The sequence below is a fragment of the Meriones unguiculatus genome (assembly GCF_030254825.1).
Source record: "Meriones unguiculatus strain TT.TT164.6M chromosome 13 unlocalized genomic scaffold, Bangor_MerUng_6.1 Chr13_unordered_Scaffold_34, whole genome shotgun sequence".
In the NCBI taxonomy this organism is placed as follows: Eukaryota; Metazoa; Chordata; class Mammalia; order Rodentia; family Muridae; genus Meriones; species Meriones unguiculatus.
This window is the reverse complement of record NW_026843646.1, coordinates 1,460,116-1,468,092: the sequence shown is the minus strand read 5'-3', so window position 1 is coordinate 1,468,092 and position 7,977 is coordinate 1,460,116.

Here is a 7,977-nt window from a genome sequence, read left to right as displayed (position 1 = left end):
CTGTAAACTTTAAGTTGACCACATGGTATGAACAATTTTAATCATAATTAATTCTCTGTTCATTTTATCCCCTTTTAGATAAGGACAGGAACAACTCTCATTTTAAATTGAATGGATTTTTATAAAAATTCCAAGTTATATTTTACAACATGCTATGCAATATGCTTCAAACCTGGTTCAACATAATTTTTATAAGATGCTAAAATTTCAGGATTATAAAAGTCTATTCAAATTAAGCTAATTTAAAATGTCTGTCTAACTGCCTGTGACTATCTATTCCTAAATTAATAAATAAATAACGTTTTTTCTGCTATGAGCTGCCTGTGATACAGATGTACCACTAGACTTTCTGGCTAATGCATTTGGTAAAATAAATTCAAATGTAATTTTAAAGTTGCTTTTTAAAAAATATTGCTTTATACTGTTTTACTATATTGTTGTTTATTCTAAATCTCACAGCTCGAGGGTTAGTAAGTAAAAGTTTTGGCCTAAATACCTTAAAACTATATGATATAATTCCAAGCATACTATAAATTGATATCTGTTAATTTTAGAGTCATTTATTTATTCATGTTAAAACTTGGTCATTATGCTATATCTTCACTATCAAGGTTAAAATATACTTTTTCTTATTTTCTAAATATAAAACATTATTGATCTACAATACAGCCTTAGACTTTTATAAGTTATAGACTATGCTTATGACTTTTAAGGCTCTACCTTGACAGGGACAAAACCTAAAGTCCTAATATTTGATGGTTAAAAAATGCAAGTTAACAGTCAGTCATCTCACACACAATCAATTCTTCAAACATGTCCAAAATTATATTTATAGTCCGACAGATGCAAACATGGTCTCACTGCTATCTTAATAAAACATGTAAGGATGGTTCCTGAATCACCAGGTAGGATCAGGTAAAAAAGAATAAGAGAGGTGTCTTCCCGACAGGCTCATCTATGGCATGAACTATGCTCCAGACTTTGGCTGCTGCTCTGAGGCTTTTGGCATTCCCACACAGAAAACCAGAGGTCTTCAGTGCCCCATCCAGTGGGGGTGTAGCCAAAAGTCAACTTCACCAGGTGACTGCTTGAAATGTAGCCAAAGGGGACACTGGTCCCATGGCTGCCTCCAAAATCCATGACTACCTGCTAGCAGACTGGCTTCTGATAGTCAGAATGCTCCCATGCAGGCTTTTTCTCTATGCCAAGCCATGGAGGCTCAATCAGTACAAGAGCCACATATACTTCCAGCCTTCCTGCTCCTTGGCCTGGTAGAGAACAAATGGCTCCTAGATTCATCAACCCCCATCACCCTTGCCCAGCCCAGGGTAACACTTCAGGTCTGTTTTGCCCTCACAATATGGTTCCTTGGTCATATTGTCAATTCTGCATTGGGAGACTTCAGAAGCCTCCTCAGTTCTCTTTATAGGCAGGAGACCAGGCCTTAAGCCTCACTGGTAGAGTTGTAAGGTCTAGGTGGTCTAGTTTGCTTCAGACTCAAAAAACAAGCCTCAGATGTAACCTTTTGCAATCCCTTTGGCTAAAGAACAATAAATGTTCACAGAAGTCTCACATGTTTCTCATGCTAAGTAACTAGATACATAGGCCTATGGAGAAGAAGTTTAAGTTATAAAGATTCTACTAAATGTTTAAGGGTCTAAGAAAGTGTTTTAAAGTTGGTAAATGCAAGTTATAAACGTTTGAGGATCTAAGAAAGTGTTTTAAGGTTGATAAATGCAAACTTAAGAATTGGCTAAGCCTCTTTTCCATAAGGTATAATCATAGTAAAAGTTAAGACCAAACGAGCTTTTGTCCCTTCTACTTCATGAAAGGCTTCTGCCGTTCCACAGTTCACCTTTGAAAATGTTGATGCTGTTAACACAAAGGTGTATGTCTACCACCTTTTCTGCAATGTGTATTTCAATGCAGGTTACAATGGTGATGCTACCATGTGTAAAGTTTTATCTGCCTTATAAAACTTAAAAGGGATCCTTGTAAGCTGCAGAAAAGCCACCTGAACCCACCGCTCAGCTCAATTAGATGCCAGATAAGTACTGCACCTATTGTCTGTCTTAAAAGTTGGGATTCCTCCCTCTCCTTTCCCTGGTTTTGGAACTCCTCCTTTTTGGCTACCCAGTTGCTATATCCACACATCCAACACCAGTTAACTGATGCTTTTCCTTTCCATGTTCTGCAGAAATGTTCCCATTTGTCTGAGAGACTGATGGGTATCTTTCCATTTTCCTGGGAAAAGGAGGAATTCTCCCTTTTGGCCGACCCCCAAACAAATGCCCTCCCTTGGGTGAATCTTTTTTTTTCTTTTTACCAACAAGTTTCTTGGCTTTCCTTTCCTCTCCTGTGTAGGGTGTTTCCTCTGAAAATCTTAGTACTAGGTGAGGTGTGTCTCCCTGTGGCCCCTGTGTTGTAAGCGGTGATTAATATTTACTATTGTTTATCTTTTATTAAAGCTTGCTGTTAATCCTATTCAGCTGTATAAAATATCACCACACATAGACCTGGTTTATTTAGGTAACCTAGAACACAATGCTGGGCAATAGTTACAGTCTCCTAAACCTCCAAACCCTCATAGTTTCCTAACACTTAGATTTTACCCATTAAACTTGCTTTTTTTTTTGAAATCTTAGGTCTGGTTCATTCTCTCCATGCTGTTCCAAGATCTCTCCTCCAGGTCTCTCTCATAGCTCTCCTCAAGCCTTGCTCTCAGCTCTCTTCCCATCTTCCTGTCCTCTGGCTCTTCCCTTTCTGCGTGCTTCCTTTCCCTGCTCAACATTGTGCCTAGTTACTTTATTTTGGATGTTTGCACAAAGTTGAGACAAGTGATGTTTAGAATAAGTATCACAATGCAATGTCTGGATTGAAACCAGACAGTGGGGGAGAGAAATCAGCATTTAAATGACCAAGGGTAAAGTGTATACATTTCAAAAGAACATTATACCAACATTTCCCACTTTAAGTCCAATAAAAGGCTCCTTTTCTTTCAATACAATAATAATTTTGAAATTATGAAAACTGTTAGGTAAAATCTACATGTGCAATGTCCAGTGCATGTGTATTTAGCAACATAGGAGAAAGTATCTGATCATCCTATCTATCTTGACAAGTTTAACCTTCTATACCTAAATTAACTTTTATCCATATTGTTATTACCTATATGAAAGCATTTCTTAACTTCTAAACAATTTAAGCTTAATTGTGGCACTATAACTCTTTGGTCTTCAACCCCATCAGAGACTTGAGAAGGAATAAAATTAGGTATTAGAGTAAATAGGAAGTGCATGTCAGCAACTTCCAAAAATTAAAAATTGACAGAAACAGTTTTCTGACTGAACAGTCATCCATAACTCTCTGTAAGGTTGGAGCATCATCTTCAGCCTTCTGGCTGAGAATATTTTACAGACATATATGTGAAACAGGAACTATTTATGACTTGCTTACCCTGTCTTGGCAGAGTTCAGGAGTCAACTTGTTCTGCTTAAGCTTGCCCATTTTGGGCAGAATTTGTATGTTGTGAAGCAAGGGTTTTATCTTTACCTGAGTGGCTTGTTTGCCACATTTGAAGCCATTTCCATATGGAGGTTCTTCAATGCTCATTATCTTCATTCAAGTAGGTGGGGTGGTGTCAGGAAATGACCTGTCTCATTGTCAAAGAATCTTTAAAATAATAAAGACATTTTAAAATGCCATGTTCTGTAGGTTTCTGAAGTTTTTGAAGGCTGCCTATCTTTATATCATCGATCTGTCTACAAAATCATATCTATCTGTTAAAGCTCAGATGTAAGCTCATGTGATAAATTAGACTAGTGTCTGACATGACTATGAGTTAAATAACTAGCAATTAACTTGCATTACCTAATATCCTAACCAGTTTTTAATAGCAGTTTAAAAGTATTGGAAGTAACTTTGAATTTGTATCAATATACTAAAGCTTATACCAATGTATTAAAACTACTTATTTTTGTATCAGTATGCAAATTTCTATACCAGAGTTAAAATTAACCTTACTTGAGAATAACAAATAAAACCCTAAGTTGAGTAGATTCAATAATCTACCTTTTGTCTTATTCCTATAAGTAGTCTCTGTATACTATTTTCTTTTTAACCACTTTTCTCCTTATCTAAGAAAGAAAGATAGAAAAAGGAAAAGAGAGAAATCCCTGAGTATAACCTTGTTTCACTCTGAATATGACCATTACTAATTATAAACATCTCCCAATGACAATAAAATTTCATAGCCATTGCAAACAACCAAATACACACCCAACCCCCTTTAAGGAAAATCAGACGTTGTTCTCATGGATTTCTTCTAGCTGACATTTTGGACATGTAGAAATCCTGTAGGGGGCCCAAGTAAAATTGGGAAAAGAATGGTTAATTAAGCAAACAATCACATTTGTGATCCAGTCTTTGAATGTTGAGAAATTTCAGGCTTAATAAAAGTTCTCTTTGGACCAGTCTAAAATACTGGACCAATTAAGATTAGTAGCTTTCTTCAATGTTCTTTTGTGAGCAGGCTTTGATGAGATACAGCAGTTGAAGCAGTTGAGGCAAGAACAAGCAGAATGCTGGGACATGCAAGATGCTGGAATAGATGTGTCAATGTCTGAGCATGCTGAAGAATGATTCTGTTAGGTTTGATCCATCATCTCTGGTGTCCATTTCTTTTGTTCTGCAAATACATAATTTCACACAAGCATTATAGTGTTCTAAAATTATGAATGTATGAGATGTGTAGGATGCAACTAAATTGTAAGGCAATTCTATCTATGCAAATTAAAATATTAGAATAATATATTTTACGGACATATTAGCCAAGGATTTATTGGCCAAGTATTGTTGAATTTCTGGCTAGAGACATTTTTTTTTAATCTCTCAGTTAGTTTTAGTGTTGTTCCCATGTAAAGGGATCAGAGCAATTCAAATTACCATTATTATTGAACATAGAGTCATTATCCTGTTGAAATCAAAACAAGGTTGGCTAAGTTAAAATAGCTTTTTGGGCTCTTGCATGCCTGTTGTATTAGGCCAAGTTGCTACCTATTTCCCTAGAAAATCCTCCCATTCCAGAGAGAAGCTGGAATTGTCTTGATCAATAGAAAACCCATGTTTTAAGTAAACTTTATATAAACTCCTTTTTAATTGAGAATATAAGCATAAATTAAGTGGCTTGTACCTGTTTAGAAGTTTAGCCCCAGATTTTTTTAGATGATGTAGCTATGTGTCCTTTCCCTTTTTTATACAGAATGGGTAGTTATGCCTTTACAGCCAAACTTTATATAAACTCCCTCTTACCTTTAGCATTTAAGCATACCCTAGGCATCTTGTACCTGGGCTTTACATTGATAATGGCTATTTTTTGGCTTGCCCCTTTTTTATACAGAGTGGACAGCCTTTATAGCCACACTTTATATAAACTCTCAGCATTAAGCATATAAACTCTCTTACCCTTAGCATTTTAGTATATCCTAAGCATCTTGTACCTGGGGTTTTACATTGGTTTGGGCTATTCTTTTGCTTCCCTTCTTTTTGATATGAGATAGACAGTTTTATTTTTTAAACATATGAATATAATTTTTCAGTGTTTTTGACTAAAGTAGGTTGGCATGAACTTTGCCATCTTTAAGCCTCTTGTGTATTTTTTACATAAGCATGGCCAGTATTTTTTCCCTGTGAAAATATCTCATGTTTAAAAGGATAAGGCAGTTTCCAGAGCAGTGTGACATTATCTCTCTTTACATAAACATAAAATATATGTGAATCCAACCTTTAGATCAGTAAGAACATAACATCTATTATTAGGAAAAAAGAATTTACATGGTAACCTAGAGGAAAATGTTGTCATTTTGAACCTTAGAGTATCTCTGCAAGTGGCTAAACAGCAGGAGTTGCCATCTTGGCTTTTATTATGTAAATTAGTTTGATCATGAACTCAGAGACTTGCCTGTTACTTTTTATTTCATGTTGGGAAGAAAGGCATGTGCCTTCACTACCTTATCCAAATCATTATCATTTTAACTCAAAGCCCTTAAATAAAAATCAAACAAAGAGACAAGGAAATTTAAGTTTAGGTTCAGTTGTGCCAATTTATGCTGTAACTAACAAAGCTCAGTTGATTATTTTAGTTGAAGTTTTAGTGAATTGATGGACCCTTACCTGAAAGAGCTGACAAGTATCTTGCAGCCAGAGAGCTTTGAATTTTAGCTTTTATTAATCTAATTATTAGGAAGAGTACCCTTTTTCTTGTCTGTAACTTAGTATTCCAATCCTTGTTTTTTTGTTTGTTTTTTTTTCCCATTTTTCTCCTTGAACTTTCTTGGAGAAGGCATGGAGAAGAACCATCACAATTAAACATATTGTAACTAGGTCCATGACTATGACAGCCAAAATGAAGCCAAACGCAGGTAAAACACCCTCTGCCATGACAGTTTTAAAAATTTAAGATGCAGTTCAGGCCAAACTCTGTCTAGAAGTTTTTCTGCCTCCAATGCCTCTCCTTCCCACCATGGCTGCTGAGCTGAGCTGAGCTGAGCCAGCCACAACATAAGGAAGCCATGCTTGTTTACCCCTCAGTTAAACTGCTGAAGCAGTCAGTTTTGTTATGGAAGTCTCAGGTCTGCCAAAAGGAGGCTATTTTTTGCTCCTCACTGGGTTTAAGAGTCTCTCTTAAAAAGACAGTAACTGAACTGGGAGTTTTTAGGTTTTCAGTTCTTGTTTTATCACTGGGAGCTTATTACCCCCACCAAGTTATGATAAAGTGTGATTTAAAGGGTGTGGATACTTATATTACTTGGGCGTCATTTGTTGTAAGTTGCTGTTAAAATTTACTATTATCTTTTAGTAATGCTTGCTGTTACCCTTAAACAGCTGTGCAACCAAATCGCCATACAGAAACGGGGATTTCTTTAGTTAACCTAGAACACAATGCTGGGCAATATTTACTCCATCCTAAACATTTATGCCCTCATAGTTTCCTAACCTTTAGATTTCCCACATTATACTTGCTTCTAGTGATAACTTAGGTCTAGTCCATTTCCACCTAGTTCCAAGAACTCTCCCCCAGCTCTCTCCTCCCTTAGCTCTCCTCCCACTCATTTCCTATCCTCTAGCTCCTCCCCTCTTTCCTGCCCTCTGGCTCCTCCCATTGCTCAACACTGAGTCTAGTTGCTTTATTTGGGCCTGTTTAAATAAAGTTGAGACAGGATGCTTAGAATAAGTATCACAATGCAATATCCGAATTGAAGCGAGAGAATGGGGGGAGGGAGGAGAGAAATCAGCATTGGAATGAACAAGGGTAAGTTGTATACATTTCAAAGGAACATTAAAAGAAAAGAGAACACACTAACACTCCATGTGAGTGGGTCTGTGTCCAGCCCTAGGATGATGTATGTGTTAAGGGTATGTAAGTGACCCTAGTCTGTATGTGTATACCACTAAGATGAATGGGTAGTGTTGGTCTATGTGGGATGGGATTCAGTATCATCTTTTGGGAAGCCCTGAATGTTCATTTCTTCTGGAAGATGGGATCTACATAGATCAAGATCAGCAACAGTGTGTGATCTCCTCAGAAGAGTGTAAGTGATGTGTTTGGTGGTGCCCTGGACCAAAGAAATACCAAGGAGCAGGTTGAGCTGATGTCTGTGGATTCAGTTGGTATTTTTCACACTTAAGAGACAAGGCACTAGTTTCTGGAGAATGAAAGAGTACAAGGATCTGTCTTGGCATCCTTGGAGAGAGTGAGGGTGCAGGGCAGACAGAGAATACAGGAGGCCAACTGAGGGGTTTACGGGGAATATACAAGGGATTTTGCGCCAGACTTTGTGTCTCTGTCACTCAGACTCATTTTGGATGGGCCATCCTGGATCCATGTTCCAGGTGCTTCCACTGTTTGCTTGGTCTGGGTGACCAGTGAACTGTGGCTTCAATGTTGGGTACTCATCCCCAGGAACCCCAATACTGCTT